Raw genomic sequence first — 20,923 nt, forward strand, 5'->3', positions numbered from 1 at the left:
TTTATTGTACCGTTGCTACGGTGCGTAGATTGTCACTGTTTTGCCCTTTGATACAACAGCGAATATTTCAAAGTCAACTTCATTCTTTTATTTGAAGGGACACTGACTGACACCGATTAAAAAATACTTTCGATTTTGTAAAGCACGGTATACAAAATGTGTACAGCACCACATATATGTATTGCAGCCTGTTTAAGTGTGTTTTATGTTCTATTTCTTGTAGTGACTACTGTGAAATCGAGCGCTAACAGCCATGTCTTTCACCTGTATGACGATCGACCACACCTTACGGTTACAACACGAAACCAGACCAAAGAATGAGTCACAGCAGTCGGGAAGCGATACTCACTCAGTTGACAGAGATACTGATAATGTTGATTATGTGTGTCTGCGTCATGCGCATTTGACATAGTGGAGTTTTCATCATTGTTTTAAGCTCTATGTGGGAAGTGGCAGAAAGAGAAGCGAGACTACATCAGAATGAATACATGTTCAGTAGAAAGAGGTTTTGAAATCAGAAGCTAAAATTCTATTTTGAGTTTTTAAATGCTTAATTTTTTTTTTGAAATTAAAAATCTCAACAGTGACAAAACTCAGTGAAGATGTACTATACACTAATGTTTTCATATCTACCCACCTTATCTACCCTCATGAACATGATGAGGAGAAGAGGAAGCCCCCCCCCCCCCCCCCCCCCCACACCAACCAACGAACAAACAAACCAACCAAAAACTAGGTCACATTTAGCTCATTGCAATGGTTTTTTTTTTTTTTAAGAATCCATCTGTACAAGGTAAATTATAATATCTACAGTATAGATAGTATGCATTAATAATAAAAATTTGAAGAGGTATATGAAAATAAAACAAAGTGGGAAAAATAATAATGTTCTGAGCTCCATATACTCAAAAATTTACAAAAGGAAATAGTGAGTGACATAAATAAAGACATCATTAATTGGTGTGGAGCAGACATAAAAATATTTATTTTTTCAAGACAAGCGTCCAAAATGTTTTAGCAAAAATTAAGAATTTAAACGACTTAATTAATTTAGACATTTAACCTCAAGGAATCAACTCCACTGATAATCAAATACAGCTCTCAATGCCTGTTTCCCTGTTTACTGTCATACCAATTGTCTAATCAGGCAAAAACTTTCCAGTCCTCTGGGCTACTAAGGTTTAAAGTATATATATATATATATTTTTTTGTCCAGGTTATCTTGAAATCTCTGCCTGACTGTCTGTCTCTGTATTTGTTTGTTGTGCTGTGCATGTCCTCCTACACAATCAGGAACTGAGCAGCCAAACTTGACATATCTTAGGTCGTATTTAAGGCTCTTATCTATAAGAGATATTGTGGGTGGGTTATTGTGATGTGTTGCCCAGCAACCACAGAGTATTTGGCTAAATGTAACCATTTTTAATGTGTTTATTTATTTGTTTATTGCATTTATGCATGTCCAAGCCTAATAGAAGCACTGTATTGCTTTAATTTCACGGCCAGAAGCGCAAACAAGCCAACAATCCTGTAGGATGATCATGTGCTAGTATATATAAATGTAAATAATGGGAAAATGAGATTTCTGGTGAATACATATTAAAAACAATGCAGCACACTGGCTATGAGCAGACGCTCCTCTAACTGTCGATATGAAACACTCAGACTGGATGGACTCATAGAGGTCAGGCTGAGTTCTCAGTCCTGCCTCGGGCTGTATTGTCATGGCTCTCCCTTATGTGACCACAGTGACAGTTATCATCTGTGCCTCCAACAAAGAAAGAGACAGCAGCAGAGGGAGATCAGGCCACTGCTGATTATATAGGCCATTATATTTGTCGGAGTGAATGTGAGGGCCGACAGTCCACTCTTTAAAAATAGCTTCAGGCCCAATTGACACTCTTGGCTTTTCACGAGCTGCTCGGGGGGCTTGATGAGTATGAGATTGCTCACTGAATGGAACAGTGACTTCAACTTGCTGTCTGATTCTGGATTTTACTGTCACAAGTATGACTTTAACTTTTATTTTGCAAGCCTTTAACTTTGGCTTTCTAAGATGTCCCTGGATGTTGGACACGGGGGCTGCAGTGACATGAATGGTGCCTTTGTCTAGAACACAGCAGGCTCTTTATTTTGAAAATTAGCCAGGAATTAAAAGAGTGGGATCCATGTGGGACTGCAGCTCATGCTGTGTCTGTCAAAACACTTTTGTTTTAGCACTGATCCAACTTTCAGCTTTTGATGCCTTTTCTTTTGTAACGCTTTCCTGTAGAAACATTAAAGAGGCTGTGCGGTTACACTCAGTAAGCTCACGTGTCTGCTTTTGTAATGTGACACAGGTGATATAAAATGCCCCACATAATGCCAGACACAGCCCACTAAATATGTTTCCTTTTTTAACATTGCGTACACACAGGTCAAAGAATCGTCTGCAGTTATGTCTGTCGTCTTGGCCCCAGACTTACCCAGTAACCTCCTACCAAACATGTCATGAATCAGACTACACAGCCACGTCTGTCTTTCATTTCAAGGGCAAAACACAGTGATATGATGTCTCTGCTTTACAATACTCGCCTGTTTCACAGCCCACAGGAAATGGGCCTATTGTCCTCGGGAGAGGAAGTGGCCTGGCGCAGACCACAAACTGACGGCACTGATGGAGACTGTGGTAAATTATTAATCATCTCTAACAAATGGAAGACGCACACTCGAGTGGTGGCTGTCCACTTGGAAAAGTTATGGAGCAAAGGCACAGAAGAGTACTGTAAGAGATGTCCTAGTACTTTGAGTATAAAATACAATTTTAGTGTTAGAAAACTGTAAAAGTTAATGTAACAAATGTAGTCAGAAAAACTTCCTATGAGGTTGACTTTTAAAAATATCATTTTACAAAATAACTCACACTCAACGCTGGCTCACGTACTCCCCTTTTATGAAGCCTAATGACAAATGCTTACTCACTTGTCATGATGGAACTGTGATCACTTGTCTATTTTGTCTTAAACAAAATAACTCCATTCAGAAACTTAGCTGGTATCGCAAATCTGACAGAATCTTCCAGCTAAGTTATAAATCCGTCTAAAATTGGGAGCTGTTTCACCTCAAACAAAAGTTAACTCATAAGTAACTGAACACTGAATTAAACAGACAATTTAAATCTTTTGGCAGATTCAGTGTGTCACCACTAGAGGTAGACAGAGACTCAGACAATCGGCATCGGTCATGTGATCACATCCACTCCGTGTTTGCTTTCAGGGTTAAAATAGGTCGGCATTTGCTCACATGTTGGAGTCCTTTATAGCTTGGCAAGACGTAGATAAAATAACAGAGGCAGCTTAAAATAACATATAGCTGCTACAGACATCCCTTCCATAATAACAACACGACAGGTATCAGACAGAGAGAGGTTGCTGTCGCTAATAGAGGTGGTTACGCAGGAGACATGCAAATCAAAAAAATCTGAAATGTGTTTATTCCAAGTGTCAAATAAATGCTAAAATGTATTTACCTATTAGAGGAGCATCTCGTTGCATTCACAGCTTTTTGTAATCTAATTCAACAGTGAAAGTTTGTTACCTGTCTGTCACACCCTGTGGAAGCTCAGACAGCGTCAGATAGGATGCCTAAAAATATCCACAGGGTGTGATGTGATTTCTCTGGCTTGAAATACTTTTCATGTGACGAGTTGGTTCAACAGAATCAATTTGCACATGCTATCCTGTCATTTAAAAGATGCAAAAGATGACACCAGGGGAAATGAAAGTGTTTGGAAGTTTCTCTGGGGTTGAATGGTCAACGAAATACTATAGTCTTTTATTTTTACTGTAGGATGTGATTGAGTTATTATTTTTTCTTGTTTTTAAACACTTCTCTGTCCAAATTTTTATACTGATTTGATACCATATATTTTTATTTTTATATATTTTTTTCAATTCCAAAATAAAAGCATTTATTTAACAGATTATAAGGAGTTAAATACTGAACTTAGAGGGTGGAAACAAAGTATTGATCCTTTTGTGCAAGTATTGATCTAATACTGATACAAGTGTTAGTATGGATACTAAGATATTTGGATTGATCCGCCCATTTCTACCCCACAGACTGTTTTTGCAATTTCAAGGAAACTGATCTGGGTTCACTCCAAATGTGTTCTTCTTTTGCCGACCTTGCACTTCTCCAAATTTCATGAAATTTAGCCTGGTGTAATTTTGCAGATAATCACACAAACGGACAGACATGCAAATAGACATACAGACCCCAAAACAAATCAATGAATTGATCAGCAGCTTGTAAAATTTCTAAGTTTTTTTTAAATTGGGAATATAGCGCGTCATTGGAAAAACTACATGTCCCACGATGCCTCACTCTCAAGCTGACCAAAGGGAACGACCAGCCGTTCAGCTGAGCCTCAAGTTTGCTGAGGGAAACTTCAGCGCCGACCACGACCTTGAACAGATACACATGAAATAAACACGTAAGTTTAACTTTTTTCTTTTTCTTCACCATCTCGCTGACATTTCGCACACACTTTTGTCGCTCACATGTCGCCTCGGTGTTTGTTTCTGCACTGTCCAAAGGTGGCGAAAGGATATTTCCGTAACGCTGCGGGAGGGTGGGCGACTCCTCTGTGGGTGGATGTGTTGATGCTGCGGTGTTCATGGTGTCATGTTTTTAATCTTTTAATAATCTGAATAACTTAAAATATGAGTTTAGTGACACTTTGGTCAAACCTAAATAAAACTGAGAGTAATAAATAAATAAACTACTGACATGCTTGACTTCTCTGGGGTTCTGATATTTATGTTATCCATAATAATGACTATAGGTGACAGGATTACTGGTCAACTGTTAGCCCATTAAGACATTAGGATAATTAGTAGTTTTCTTACTATATAAAATGGGGGTTTTGCTCCTTTCAGTACAATAGCCATTTTTTCCCTTATCACTTCCTGTGATATAGCACCTGTGGGCTCAGCAGTCCTTCAGTCTCCCCTTCTTATAGGATGTAGTCTTGAAGTTAACAATGGCTCCTGTAGGCTTGCACATGATAACATTACTACAGAGTCAGGCAGCAGTGACTCACAGAAGGTGCACCCTGTGTACACACACAAACCGGTGGGATATGAATGACACCTTTGTGTACAAAATGCCCTGCATTCACTGTGTGCTGCCCGAGATGTAAAGCAGTGACAACACAAAGGCAGAATAGTAAACACTGTTAAATCTAAGCTTGTTGTAGCTCAGGAATATGTAACACAACCAAGGGGAAAGAATAATTAACCCGTGTTTTACTGTTCACCTATTATTGAAAAACTTTAACAAAGATATATATTTGAAATGCTAAAATTACTGTTTGGGAGCTATTTCACATGTTTCTTGTTTATTAATTGGAATGAATTGATTACGTTATGCATTTTTACAAAGATTAGGCTCTTTCTTAAGTTGTTTTTTCTCGTGGTTGTTCAGATAAATTGGACTTGGTTTTATAATAGTCTAGTGGAGCTGTGGACACCTCAGGCTATATAAGTAATCACGCAGGTATACAAACACCAGCTTGACCTCCTCAAGGTACAAGGTAATATATTTAGCGTTTACCAGAGGTAGGAAAAATGATGCTTTGTTCTTTCCTTACTTAAAATAAATAAGCCAGTAAACTTCACAGATTTTGTCTGGTAAGTTGAATCTGTTTGCCTGTGTGTATTTGATTGAGTTTCACTTTAGGGTGGCATTATCAATAATACAGTTTTTAAACTAAGGGTGCTCAAATATGGCAACATTTCTCAAAATTTCGCAGTTATAACAATGATTTTTATTTTTAGGACTAAAATTCCTTTCGTTAAAAAAATTAATGGATTTACAGAACTGTTTGTTGTAAATTCAGAATATAATCTAAATGAACAATAACTTAAAAAGTTTTTAAAAGTTAGGCGACGGTGGTGGGGGAACAGAGGTGTCTTGTGGGGATTTAGGCTCAGACTAGTTGGAGTTCCTGAACAGAAATGAGAGACCTTCCAAAAGCTGCAGACAACCACTAACAATCAATCCACAAACCTTTTTGGGTTCCACTGGAGTTTCACAGTGAATCCAAAATAGTTTTATCCTCATTATCCTGTTGTTGTAATTGCTAAAATCCAAAGTTGTAACTAAAAAGTTTGTCTGAGTAAGCGTGCAGCATTGGGTTTATAACATTTAAGGACTTTTGTTTCTCTTTATAAAATGAAAATGGATAATACTGATCAATAACTGATCAATAATCAAGTAGTCCATCTCATACTGATATGACAGTAGAAAAACTGCTGTTTTTGGGCCACTCATTTCACTTTTAATCAATACTTATAAGTTATGGGCGATCGTGGCTCAAGAGTTGGGTGTTCGTCTTGTAATCGGAAGGTTGCCGGTTCGAGCCCCGGCTCGGACAGTCTCGGTCGTTGTGTCCTTGGGCAAGACACTTCACCTACCGCGATATGGCAGCCTCGCCTCTGTCAGTCTACCCCAGGGCAGCTGTGGCTACAACTGTAGCTTTCCTTCACCAGTCTGTGAATGTGAGAGTGAATGAATAGTGGTATTGTAAAGCGCTTTGAGGGGTCCTGAAAAGCGCTATATAAAATGCAATCCATTATTATTTATTATTAAGTTTGACTTTATTCATGCTTCTAGTCCCAAATTTGTGAGACTAGGGTGTTTTTTTCCTTTTATTTCTTTTGAGATATTTTTTTTCTTAGAAACTTCTACATGGTGTTAGATTTCAATTTTTATTATCTTAAATGCTACCTAAAGTTCTCATTTTACAGTGTTTTCTTTCCTTCAGTCAGTAAACAAGAATGTTTAATGTAGACGTTGCTCCTTTAAAAATGTATTCAGCACAGCGAAGGAATTTCTTCCTCCATGCTTTTTGAAGGACATTTTATGTGATCTCATTGAATATTTATTCATTTTCTATGATATCATGACTGTGGCAGTCTTGCTGCTATTTTAGACTAAGTGGAGAAAAAAATGACCAAAACCGGTTAGAAGTGTTTTTTGGAGGCATGGACTTTAATAAAAAGCGTTCTTTTTCTGATGTTCTGTCTGAACTGATACACTGTGTTTTGTTCACATGATTAAGTTAAGCCTCATTTAAAAAACAAGTGGAGGCCTGTGTTATCCGGTGAGCTGCACGTTACATTAGGTTCTGTACACACACCACTGCTGATGAGCTATATGTAAACATTTGCTACAATTAACCTTTTACTAGTAATTATTTTCAAACTGTAAGATTAAATCTATGTCCATAGATTAATTATAAGATAGTGAATAATCAATGACTGATCACTAGCTATAAATCCGTTACCTGCTGTGTTAGGAAACTTGTCATTGTTTCTCCAGCTATACGATTAAATCTAATTGGGATAATACAGTTAAGGCTAAAGCCTGGATCTCTGTGGTATTTGAATGATGCAAATCATTGTGTACATGAGGAAAAGGGAAGTTCTGTCACGCCTTATCACGATAACCGAAACATGTGGTAACTGACAGACTTGTGTCCTTTCCTTCTTGTAAGTTGCCTTTATCTGCCCTTTGTGGCTCAGGCGCACAGCATAGTAAACCAGCACCGCTTTTGCCTGGACGTCCCTCCTCCTCCTCCCTCTCATTGCTCCTGCAGCCCCACCTCCACCCTGCCTCACTGTTGCTTTCTTTCTTACTGACAGGACAGAAGCCGGCCGGTAAACCAGCAGTAGCATGAGAAAGCAAGTCATTTGATCAGGAAACAATAAAGGAACCTTTACCCACTGCACACAAAAAATCAAATGCTAAGAAAACTGCTACAGCAGCACCCCGGTGAGTATTTTTCATGGTTTTATATTGAGTACTCATGAGCTTGTCTGCTGTTATTAGCATTCTAGCAAGCTGTCCTGTTGTATTTAGTGGGCTGATTAATGTAAGCAGCAAAGACATGATCTGTTTATTTTCATCCACTCCTGGTACTTGTCAGCATGATTGAAGTCAATGAAAGGATGTTTTGTTTGTATAATAATGTTGCTTTGTGCTTGAAGCAGGACACGATTAACTGCCACAAGCTATTCAAGTCTCTTGATTATTTTATCTTTGCCAATCAGTCACAGCAGTTCTTAAAACTTCGCTTTAGGCTTGTGTCTTTGTTCTTCTGAAACAGCCCTAAAAATTAGATGTCACACAGTAGTTTCAAGTCCTGTCAGATGTGATGAATGTAAGTGAGACTTCCATTATTTAAAAAATAAATTTGTGTGATGGGTATTAAGGTGTAACATCCATTCAGTGTTTATGACTGAAAAAGTTGGCCTCTATCATTACCCATGATTGCATATTGCAATAGTCTCTTGCTTGTTTAAATGATCAGAGAAGGGATTATAGATTAAGAATAAAACATGCTATTAAATGCACCACATTTTTTCCAAAAATAGCCCAAAAAGTTGTGCAGAGACCTGTTGGCTGCTTGGTTTCTAATACAATGGGTTCTGATACAATGTTTGCAATGCAGCTCACCGAATGTATCGCACATTGGATTGGTTCTCAGTTACAAAGGTCCTTCTTCAATGTATGACTAATCAACTTGCATCATGACATCTTTCAAAAAATTAGGATTGTTGTAATCCTGCTTTACTGCCTGACTTAGGACTTTGGATAGTCCTGATGAGACTTTACAGTCTGTATTAATTATTCTGGCCTTGCTTTTTGCTCTTCCAGTAGCGTTTCTGTCTTGAATCGCTTACTTTCCTACTTACTTTTTTTATGCAGAATAGTTGTAATTCCTGATCTTAAGTATCGTTGTGGGGACTAACTTGAAGAGCAAAACATTTTTCAGCATCTCCAAACAGCAGATCCTTGTAGTTTTAATGGACCACATATTGAGTGAACAGAGCAGATTTCCCTTCAGGAGTGAATGTTTGGTATTTAGGTTTTTGCGACCACTTTCTTTCACATTGACTGTCTAGATATAACTCTCCCAGTTGTCAAGGTGACATTCACAGTAAAATCCCCTATTGTTCCCTGTGTGCCTCTTCTGATGGGATTTCTATTTCATCACCATGTTTATTTATAACAAACCGTCTAGCTCTTAGCTGATGTGGAAATGTAACCTTAAAACCAGCATGATTTTTTTTTTTTTTTTTTACATAAAGTTTTTATATATTCAGTTGTTATTATTTAAAGATATTAAGTTGCTGTCCCTCTTTCCTTCACTTTTTGTCATTGGGACTGCTTCTTGAATTCTGCGATTTTTCAGTTGGCAATGCAGACCAAGAAACTTTTTAGGCCGATGCTGGTATTTTCTATAAAGTCGGTTAATTGTTCAATTTGTGGAAAAGTACACATGGAATCTTACAAAGGCTTTGATCACAATAAAAAGCAGAAAAGGAAATGAAAAAGCAGGCCGGAGTCACTGCAATTTTTAGAAGTTTTAGGTCAGTAAGATCATTTCATCCAATTCATTATGATTAAGTAATAACCATTAAAAAAATTATCTTAGATTCTTTAGCCGCCCATTTTAAGCATTTCAAGCACTGAAGTGTTCAGACACAGAGAAATGCAAACACTGGCACGGGTTTACAAAAACCCCACCACAAACAAACAAACAAGTTATGACATGCAACATCAAACCAACATACAATCCTGACATACAGTCGATGAAAAAGAGAGGACCTCATAGAGTCCTGTGAAAAATAAGTCCACCCCATGATTCAGTTGCTTGTAGAGCCATCTTTAACAGCAATAACTTGATGGAACAATACATTTTCTTTTGTCTCTCACAGTGTTGAAGAGGATTTTTGACACACTTTTCTTTACAACATTGATTCGGTTCATTGAGGTTTTTGGGCATTTCCTTATGCGCAGCTCTCTTAGGGTGCCGCCACAGAATTTCAGTTGGGTTGAGGTCGGGACATTTGCAACACCTTGATTTCTTTTTCCTTTTTAATAATTTTGTTGTAGAATTGCTGCTAAGTTTTGGCTCAGTTTCCTGTTGCAAGGCCCAGTTTCAGTCAAGCTGCAGGTGTTGGACAAATGGTATCGTATTTGACTCCAGTATACTTTGGTATACAGAGGAGTTCATGTACATGCTTCACAGCTGGTATGAGGTGCTTGTGCTAATATGCTGTTTTTTTTTTCGACAAATGTGGCGCTGTTCATTTTAGCCAAACATTTCCTTTTGTCTCATTGTCCAAAGGACCTTGTTCCAGAACTGTTGTAGTTTGTTCAGATGCAACTTTGCAAATGGTAACTGTTCTCCTATGCTCATTTAATAGAGAAGAATCGTTCCTCTGGTAATCATTACGACTTGTTGAGTCGCTTGTTGAGTTTTTCTAATTGTACTGTCATGAACTTTAACATTTGATAACTGAGTCCAATAGAATCAGAGATAGAGCTATAGATTTTTCAATTTCAGTTTATTTGAGCATTGTGCAGTCTGACCTTGGAGAGAATTTGCTGGGACATCCACTCCTTGTGGACGTCTTCCTTATGGAGATGTTAGCAAACACCTGAATGATATAGGCAAGTAACTTGCAAAAACTTCCTTTTTTATAAAGGGGGTCACACTTGCTGATGATCAATTAAAGAAGTGCATCTGATTTACCCTCAAAATTCCTATAGAAGCCGTGAGGGTGTATAGGTGCAGTTTTTCACATGACTCTGAATAGTGAGGTCTATATTTCACTTGAACCTGATACTCTGCCTACCCTACTTTCAAATCTGGTGCACTTCAATATTTGTTATGTATTTGCATCGCTACCTGTCTTTTGTCATTATGTAGGCTTTGTATTTACATTGTGCAGATTTGTAGGTGGTAATTTTATATAGATGTGTTATTAATAGTACCATAGATGTAATTTCGCACTGTATTTGTGTTGGTCAAATGATCCGATGACACAAGTCTACCTGACCGTGTTCGTGTGAACTTGAAACTCCCATTTCACAGCATTATCTGCGTCTCCTTTATGACTAATAAACGTGTCCTTTTATGGGAACATGCTAGGTATTGGTTGCTAATGGTTAACCAAACAGTTTGCCCTCCTAATTCATTGCTATGGTGAAGCTCGGTGCTTCAAAACAGCTGACATGTCCAGTAATGATTATGATTACGTGATATTTATGGAATTAGAGTTATCAGACTGACACATTAATTTCATATTAGGAAAAAATAGTTTGTGTGTGATTATGTGAGAAATATTGTCATTGTTTGTTTTCACTGTTAAAATATAAAAATTCTTCATTACCTTTTAAACTTTGCAGCTCAGACTATAGTAGCTCTGGTGTTTTATTGTCAGGGACTTTTCACTTTTTGTCTTCTGTTTATATGCAGTCTTATATTTTACCTGCCATGTCACAAGCAAAATATTAAATTAAACCATGACTTTCAGTTTAGGTGAGCATCACAGATACTGTAACCTTAGCAGCAGATTACTGCATATGCTGGTAACACGGATGTGCACGCACTTCTCGTCAAAGAATATATTGCCGTTGGATTGGACTATAAAAGTCTTGTGATATGTGTGCATGCATATGTGTGTGTGTGTGTGTGACTGAACGGGTTGTAAGTATTGTTTGTTGTCTTAATGGTGCCCTTAGCGCATGGACTGATGCACGTCCACTTATCTGTGCTGTAGACGAACTGTTAGGTCATCTTATCCTCCCAGCTGATAAAGTTCAAATATTTCATCAAACCTGACGTTTGAATCTTGACTTTTTAACAGATCATTGATGTCAGAATGATTCATGAAAATCGATGAAGCTTTTAAATAACGTACAACTTAAAAACGTGATTAGAGTTGTGATGCTAGCTTTATAATATCACAAGGTCACAGTATAGGAAGTAAAACATAAAAAACATTTTTTATAATACACTGCCTCTTGACTCATCCTCTTATGACACGTTTTCATTATTTTTATTTAAAGCTTCTAGAATCTCCCAGTTTCTCTTAAATAGCTTTTATTAACTCTGTTGTCCTTGGACACCAGATTGCCCTGAAAGCTTTGCAAGCAAACAGCTACTTGTGTATCTTGTTTGAGTGACAACACTGTTTTTGTTTTCCTCCTTTGCTCTAAACCATATTTGTTCCATGTTTATCTGTTCTTACAAAGTGCAGTGAACGGAGAAAACCTGTATTAAATAGCATCTTTTCCCTTTTAAAATGGCAACAATCCTTCGAAAAAAAAAAACTCTGAAAGGTTATTTGTGTCCTTGTGAGATCCAAAGCTAACTCCATTATTTGAGAACCAGTTTTGTCCTTTAATATTTACTTATTAAATTTTGCTCAGTGAGGTTTCTAACTTCATGAAATGGTACATAAAATAATACTCATGATAAGAAGCCAAATTTGCCAAATCCAGAGATCTCAAAGTTTACCCAGAGGCAGCTGTTGGTAACACTTTGTACGGCTCTTGAGCTGTAATATAGCAGCATAGATCAAAAAAGAAGGAGCATCTCTCTTCAATATGAATATCTGTGTAAGTAATAGGGGAGACTGCTGGTTAAAACAGCTCTAAACCAGCAAACATATACCAAGGTAGCTCTGAGCAAACACGTAAAAAACACTAACAGTGTTTGGTGTGTGTGTATTTTTTCAGTGTGGCCTCCCTAAAGTGCTTTGAGGACACCTGATCTAAATGCTAACGAAAGGTGCTTCATTTTATTTTACTGGACCATTCTTTGTGAAAGGAAAGGATGTTTAAGTGCAGTCAGACTGATCCCTGCTGTTGTGTGTCCCTGTATGAACTGTACTTTACATCTTTCCCTGGTCACACGCGAACTTGCCAAAGTATTTGCACACTTCTGTTTGTTTCTTTGGCAAAGATAAAATCCTCTTACAAACAAAGTGACGTGTAGCTTTATTCCCTAATCAGCTCAAATCTTTGATTACTGAGAAAACAATTTCCCCACAGAATGCCTCACATTGTTTTATTTATAGAGTTCAGTCAAATTAGGAAGAGTTATTTTATTTTGCACAAAACAATACAAAATATTAAAATGTACAAGAATGTATATTTATAACTATTATTCTTAAAATATTATTCCGAATTTATATATATATATATGTTAAAGAAGATAAGTTCTTAAGTCACATTTCGCACAATTTTACTAAAAATGTCTTGCTCTGAATTGGTGATTGGATATTAAAGTTATATATATATATATATATATTTTTTTTTTTTTTTCTATGTTTTATCGAACATGAAACATTGTCATGCTCTTTAGGTAAGATCCTGGCTTACTGGGATATGTTTGCTATTGATTTGTTAAATGCTTACAAAATCCTTTCACTTTGCTTTCACACCCTCCCTGTTTTTCTCTTTTACTATATAAAAATAAAAGTGTAGAAAAACCCCTCATTATCATTAAAACTGCCTGTTTCCTTTGAAACTGGTTGATTACAGTTTTTTTTGGGTCAAGGCTATTCACAGTTCCTTTGCTACATAGCTTTTACTTTGAAAGTTTGACAGTTTGGAAGAAATGTCAAATGAAAAAAATGCTTTATCTGAAACATTAAAACCAGCAAAAAAGGAAGACTGCTACTTTGTGTTAAATGGTGCAAATAACTTGCACTTTTGTTTTTACTGAGTTTTAGGCCAGTTCTGTTAGGAGCAGTGCAGAAGGGATCAAGAGAAAAGAGGTTTTCAGCTAGTGTGCAGAGTCTACCTTATTGAATCTGCTGGTGAAAGAAAGTGTTGACACTCATTGTCTTTTTTTACCCTTTCTCCTAAGTCCCTCTGTGTCAAATGCACCCTTCCTTCAAAAGCCTCGAGTCCAGGCGTCCTCTCTCCCTCCCCCTCCTAGCTCTATCTTTCTCTCTGTGTGCCTCAGCTCACGTACACACCCTCCTGGAAGGGCATTGTTTCCACAGAGTACCAATGTAGAGCTTTTCAAACACCCTTTACCTCTGCTGAGTTCATCTCAGTCTAGGCTCCAAGGTCAAAAGTGTGATTATCTGCTTGTATCACACTATTTCAGTTCAAGCCAATAGCACAAAACACCATAATTATCATTGTTTTGTGAGATTATATTCTGCCCCTATCCTAGTTGTGGGTACATTTTCAAAAATCTCTGATGGCATTTTAAGTCTGTTTTGTGTAGTTTTTTTCTCTTGTTTTAGACGCTGGTGCAATAATCTCTGCAGTTTCATTATGTTCTGCTCGAATCGTGTCCTAGCTGATTAATCAGCTGACTGGCATTATGCGTAGCACACTAAAAGGACAGAAATACAAAGGAAAGAGAGATAACTAATAACCGTGCCTCCAGTGTCACCCCTCAGTGTGACAGGGGTTTTGTTTGCCTTCAGGGGTAACTAACCAGTGGTGTAACTGCTAAATTGTAACTGACATCGCATTAACATGAGAAGCTTGGCTGTCACTGTTCTTCTCTTTTAGCTTTTTGTGTGTATAGAATAATTCATTTAGTTCATACCTATTCTATCCATGGTCAGTTTTATTTTATTGCTTTAAGAAGAAGTCTTAGTTAGAACCTGTACTTTCTCCTCAAACCTCTCATAGATTTATTGTCAGAAATTGTGGGTCAGGTCAGGTTAGGTCAATATGAAAGCTGAAGTCTGTGACTGTAGTGTGAGAGAGGACTAATTTGAGCATGTTGGCCACAAACCAAAGCACTCACCTGATTGGATGGGCTGTGCAGTGGAGAACAGACACCAATGTGGATAAAGAGAAATCTGGGGGGTGGTGATAGGGATACTCGTGGCGGGGGGTTAATTCGTGATGGTGGAACTGTAGTCTTGACTTGTGTCATGTGCATATTGCCCAAGCTGAACTAGTAGCTGTTGCTTTAATTGGCACTAAGCCTTTGCCCTCTGGCCAACATGTTTTATTGACTGCAATAACTTGGCCGAGGTATCAAATGTCCTTTTGTTGCCCCCTGGGTAAACTAGGAAGCCTTTATCTGTGACTTCAATTTGTAAGAGAGGCATTATTTCAAAAATAATGCAGCGCTAAATATAAGCTATTTGAGCTCTGTGAGAATATTTCCAATATCTATGAACACACAGTTAAAAATGTTTTTGTGGAAATTTTCCCACAGCAGCTAGAGTGACTCAGACAGGACGGATAAGGTGAGATAATGTAGTATGTGACAAGTTCTTGTTGTTTTGCATTACTTAAAATAACAAGAAGCACTCCGAGAGCACAAACCTCCACCATGGCAGCTCACTTTCTGGGGAGTATTTACTTTTAAGGGAATCATATTGTATTTTGTAAATGTTTATTGTGTTTTCTTCTTTTTAAACAATATACTTTAAGAAGTTTGGACTGCAGTAAAAACAAGTGTAGAGAAAATATGTGCCCTGTTAAAACCCATTTTAACATACTTGATATAATTCTAATTATTTTTTGTATTGATGTGGATTTTTGTTGAATTTTAAGTTTTTGATCATAAGTTTATTTTGTTTTGTCTCAAAAATACTTGATATATATTTAATCAGTTATAACAAGGTCGTTATAAAATTACGGAATAAACTATACTCAAAGTATCCAGTGCCAACATGGTAGTGTGAAAAGCTATTGTCATTTTAAATAGCTCTATAGAACATTGTTATCACTTTGACCTTCAAATTACTTTATTGATTGAAGGAGGGGTCGAAAGCCAAATGTGTCGTGATGTTTTAAATCTTTATACACCTTCTATATGCTGACAATACACAGCACACTTAAAAGAATAATAGTTATAACTTATAAGGCTTTTTGTCAATTTCCACCTAATAAATCACTGAGTTGACCTTGAAGATCTTGGTGGACGTGAGCCAATTAAATCGTTAACATGACACCACTCTACATCCCTAGAACATTTTATCAGATTTAATTAAACATTTTTCAAACTATGGTGTTTACAGACAGAATGTACGTGTATATATATATATATATATATATATATATATATATATATTTATTAGGGGTGCAACGATATTCGTATCGATATTGAACCGTTCGATACAGTGCTTTCGGTTCGGTACGCATATGTATGAACAATACAACATTTGTAATTTATTTTATCAATTTTCCTTCTGACGATGCTGTCTGTGTTGAGCGCTCAGTGAATCTGTGTTCGACTACTCCGCCTAGGCTGCACTGTCCAGCGCAGATCCACTGAGCGCTCAACACAGACAGCATCGTCAGAAGGAAGAGCAGGGCAAGCTAGCGAGACAGAAGTTAAGCTCTCCTTGCAACAGGCAAATTGAACTTCATTCAGATCTGGCGTTTGGAATTATTTTGGTTTTCATGTGACGTATGACCCTGAAGGTAAGCGAGTCATGGACTAAAGTAAAACAGTATGTTGGATGTGCCATGCAATGCTCAATTACATTGGTGTGAACTAGTGTGTTAGCGCAGTTAGCTCGTTAACATGTTGGCCGTCTAGCCCCATGCACGGAGCGATCGGCGGTAGCTCGTTAACGGAGATTTGCCGTGTTGTGGCGTTAAGGTAATTTCAACGAGATTAACCTGAAAGCACTAGTGGGAACACAACGAATATGACTGCACATTTACGCCGACATCATCCTAGTGCAAAGACAAGTGAAAGCAGACAAAAAAAAAGCAAGCATGCTACTAACTTTAGCCGAGTCATTTAGACCGCTGTTAGCACATGATTCTCCTTATGCTGCTGAGAATATAGCCCAGAAGAAGCGGATAGTATAGCTTTTATTTTGGAAAGAGCCATTTCTCTGTAATAAACTCTCTTTTCCAAAGATGAGTGATTCCTCAATCAGATACAGGGCTTGCAATATCGCTAGCCCGACGTCCCGAAGCTAGCGATTTTTTCAGTCGGGCTACCAAAATCTATCTCTTCCCTGCCTGTCGGGCTATTGTAGGAAGGAAAATATATGTCAATGCTTTTGCATTCTTTCAGAAATGTAGCTGGGTAATTATGTCATTGGCATCGGTGAGCCACTGTCAATATGTGACATATTGAAGTCGCGTTTGAATTTGCGCTTGTTTTTTTGCTTTCACTTTGCAATCGTGCGAACTGTGTATAGAGAGCGACAGCACTGATCTGTGAGTGATGATAATTTGCGCACCAATTCCTCTGACATCGTCTTATTAATCGTTAGCTTACTATGCAAACATGACAAGTGAAATCTCCCGCAGCAAGCTTAAACATGTGAGAGGTTGATCACGCAGAGAATCGCTGAGCTTATGTGAGTGAGCGTGTAAAAGCATTTCAGTTCTGCTGAGCCAAATAAGACAGGTCAGGGTGAAGAAGTGACAGCCAAAGAAAAGCTTACCACAAAACGGAGAAGTTATGACAAATCAGACTATAAGGCAAAAAGAAAGTGCAGCTTCATGGTTTCATGGACAAAAGAATTTCTGTGGCTGCGATATGATGAGCTAAATAACCAGGGCTGCACATAAGTGGTCCGCAGGTGCGCATTCGCTGTCAAAATAAAAAACACGCACAAGGGTTAGGGTTAAATTTAAAAACTGTACTTTTGAGTTAAAATATATATTTATAATTTTAATAAATGACAAATTAAAAATGCATGAACATTTTTTTGTATCGAAAAAATATCGAACCGTGACACCAAAGTATCGAACCGAACCGTGAAGTTTGTGTATCGTTGCACCCCTAATATATATATATATATTAGGGGTGCAACGATACACAAACTTCACGGTTCGGTTCGATACTTTGGTGTCACGGTTCGATATTTTTTCGATACTATGAAGTTTGTGTATCGTTGCACCCCTAATATATATATATATATTAGGGGTGCAACGATACACAAACTTCACTGTTCGGTTCGATACTTTGGTGTCACGGTTCGATATTTTTTCGATACAAAAAAAATGTTCATGCCTTCTTAATTTGTCATTTATTAAAATTATAAATATATATTTTAACTCAAAAGTACAGTTTTTAAATTTAACCCTAACCCTTGTGCGTGTTTTTTATTTTGACAGCGAATGCGCACCTGCGGACCACTTATGTGCAGCCCTGGTTATTTAGCTCATCATATCGCAGCCACAGAAATTCTTTTGTCCATGAAACCATAAAGCTGCACTTTCTTTTTGCCTTATAGTCTGATTTGTCATAACTTCTCCGTTTTGTGGTAAGCTTTTCTTTGGCTGTCACTTCTTCACCCTGACCTGTCTTATTTGGCTCAGCAGAACTGAAATGCTTTTACACGCTCACTCACATAAGCTCAGCGATTCTCTGCGCGATCAACCTCTCACATGTTTAAGCTTGCTGCGGGAGATTTCACTTGTCATGTTTGCATAGTAAGCTAACGATTAATAAGACGATGTCAGAGGAATTGGTGCACAAATTATCATCACTCACAGATCAGTGCTGTCGCTCTCTATACACAGTTCGCACGATTGCAAAGTGAAAGCAAAAAAACAAGCGCAAATTCAAACGCGACTTCAATATGTCACATATTGACAGTGGCTCACCGATGCCAATGACATAATTACCCAGCTACATTTCTGAAAGAATGCAAAAGCATTGACATATATTTTCCTTCCTACAATAGCCCGACGGGCAGGGAAGAGAAAGATTTTGGTAGCCCGACTGAAAAAAATCGCTAGCTCCAGGACGTCGGGCTAGCGATATTGCGAGCCCTGTATCTGATTGAGGAATCACTCATCTTTGGAAAAGAGAGTTTATTACAGAGAAATGGCTCTTTCCAAAATAAAAGCTATACTATCCGCTTCTTCTGGGCTATATTCTCAGCAGCATAAGGAGAATCATGTGCTAACAGCTGTCTAAATGACTCGGCTAAAGTTAGTAGCATGCTTGCTTTTTTTTGTCTGCTTCCACTTGTCTTTGCACTAGGATGATGTCGGCGTAAATGTGCAGTCATATTCGTTGTGTTCCCACTAGTGCTTTCAGGTTAATCTCGTTGAAATTACCTTAACGCCACAACACGGCAAATCTCCGTTAACGAGCTACCGCCGATCGCTCCGTGCATGGGGCTAGACGGCCAACACGTTAACGAGCTAACTGCGCTAACACACTAGTTCACACCAATGTAATTGAGCATTGCATGGCACATCCAACATACTGTTTTACTTTAGTCCATGACTCGCTTACCTTCAGGGTCATACGTCACATGAAAACCAAAATAATTCCAAACGCCAGATCTGAATGAGGTTCAATTTGCCTGTTGCAAGTAGAGCTTAACTTCTGTCTCGCTAGCTTGCCCTGCGCTCTTCCTTCTGACTATGCTGTCTGTGTTGAGCGCTCAGTGGATCTGCGCTGGACAGTGCAGCCTAGGCGGAGTAGTCGAACACAGATTCACTGAGCGCTCAACACAGACAGCATCGTCAGAAGGAAAATTGATAAAATAAATTACAAATGTTGTATTGTTCGATACATATGCGTACTGAACCGAAAGCACTGTATCGAACGGTTCAATATCGAATTGAATATCGTTGCACCCCTAATAAATAAATATATATATATATATATATATATATATATATATATATATATATATATATATATATATATATATATGGAGGAAATGTTGATTTAGCTTTACTTTACTTCTTTACTTTAGGTCATAGTTTAAGTATCTAAATTCTTTTAGTTTTAGTCTAGTTTCAGTCGACTAGATATCACAAGATTTGTGCGACTAAATTTAAAGTTGTTCCAGTGACTAAAATACAAACTGTAAAAATTTGTTGTGTTGTGAGTTTCTCCAAACAGTTTACAAAGTGTTGTAGTTTCTTTGAGATCAAATGTGATTTGTATCCATATAACTGCTCTTCAGGAAAAACGGAGTTTTTCACACATATAATGTTACTGCACAAGGATATTACTCCTGATTGGATCACTTCCAAACTCATCCCACCTTTAGGTATTGTCTCACTTTCGTCATAAATAAAAGGTTGTTGACAAAATTAGCGGTCAGCGAAATTAACACTGTTGTACATACATATGTGCATGTTCTAATGTGTACAACATTAGCTGCAACTGTTTTTTTTTTGTCATGGAGATAACTGCAGATGGTTTCTGAAACCTTCTAATGTTTCTATTCTCTTTTGTTTCCTCCTCTCTCTTCCTCTTTGTCCTCTCTCTAGTCATTACCTTCAGTCTCAGTCAGAGCCCAATGCCCTGGATGCCTGTGTTTTCCCCCTGAGCAACCGGGCGGCCTCAGTCTCCAAGTGGGACACCTGGCTCCGAGTTGACCTTCACCCTGAACCCCCCAGCCCCAGCCAAGCTGTCCCACCCTGTCTCAACCCCCCTCACTTCTTCTCCTCGTTCTTCTCTTTCTCCTCCCTTCTGGCCCCCACAGGCCCATCTGGACACCCAGTCAGCCTTCTCCCTCAATGAGGGGCAGGGGGAGGCTAAGGGGTCCCTGGACGTGGACCCTCTGCCTCTTCACATTGCCTCACAGGGGTACTTAAGTGAGCTGGGACAACGAGCCTGCCATGATGTGTCAACTCTAACTGGTAGGTCTTTATTTTTTTTAATGGTGGTTTGAAAGTCAGTGTCCTACCTAAATATACAAGTGAACTAAGCTGATCTGCATGTTTCTTCAGTTAATTCTGACTCAGTGTGCATCTATTAAGGCAGAGCTTCCCAAAGTGTGGGGCAGAGCCATTGCAGGGAGGGCGCAGTATGAAAAGGGGAAAAAACCCAAAACGCTTGGACACTGCTAGTACGGGACGCCCACACAAACGCAAAGCAGGAGATGAAGCATAGCTGAATATGTTTCCAAACCAACTTCATTCTAAGCCAAAGACTAGAAAATATGGTGAAGCATATCTGTCCTTTGGTTTCACCTGCACAAGTGTCAAGATAGGTCTCCCCTGCATAATTGGTTTTCCCTGCGTCGGGAGCAGCGCTGGGCTCTTCAAATCACGGACAAACAGGATCCCACATTCTTGATTTTTAGTTCACAAACACTTCTTGTAATGACTAACTACTCCTGACATTTTGGAGATGTTAGCTCTTTATACAGTAAAG

The 20,923-nt window shown here is 38.2% G+C and overlaps 1 long non-coding RNA gene across 1 annotated transcript; it reads left to right on the forward strand.

Annotated features, from left to right (window-relative positions):
* Positions 1–4,364: 4,364 nt before the first annotated feature.
* Positions 4,365–20,239, forward strand: LOC147328350 (uncharacterized). The gene is made up of 3 exons (XR_015129937.1): positions 4,365–4,474; positions 7,689–7,818; positions 20,035–20,239. It is a non-coding gene; the product is annotated as an uncharacterized LOC147328350 (long non-coding RNA).
* Positions 20,240–20,923: the final 684 nt, after the last annotated feature.

Source organism: Aulonocara sp. 'chitande type north' Nkhata Bay, linkage group LG6, assembly GCF_057382095.1.
Source record: "Aulonocara sp. 'chitande type north' Nkhata Bay isolate Kocher_YH1m ecotype deep benthic linkage group LG6, A_spYH_male_GT1.1, whole genome shotgun sequence".
Lineage (NCBI taxonomy): Eukaryota > Metazoa > Chordata > Actinopteri > Cichliformes > Cichlidae > Aulonocara > Aulonocara sp. 'chitande type north' Nkhata Bay.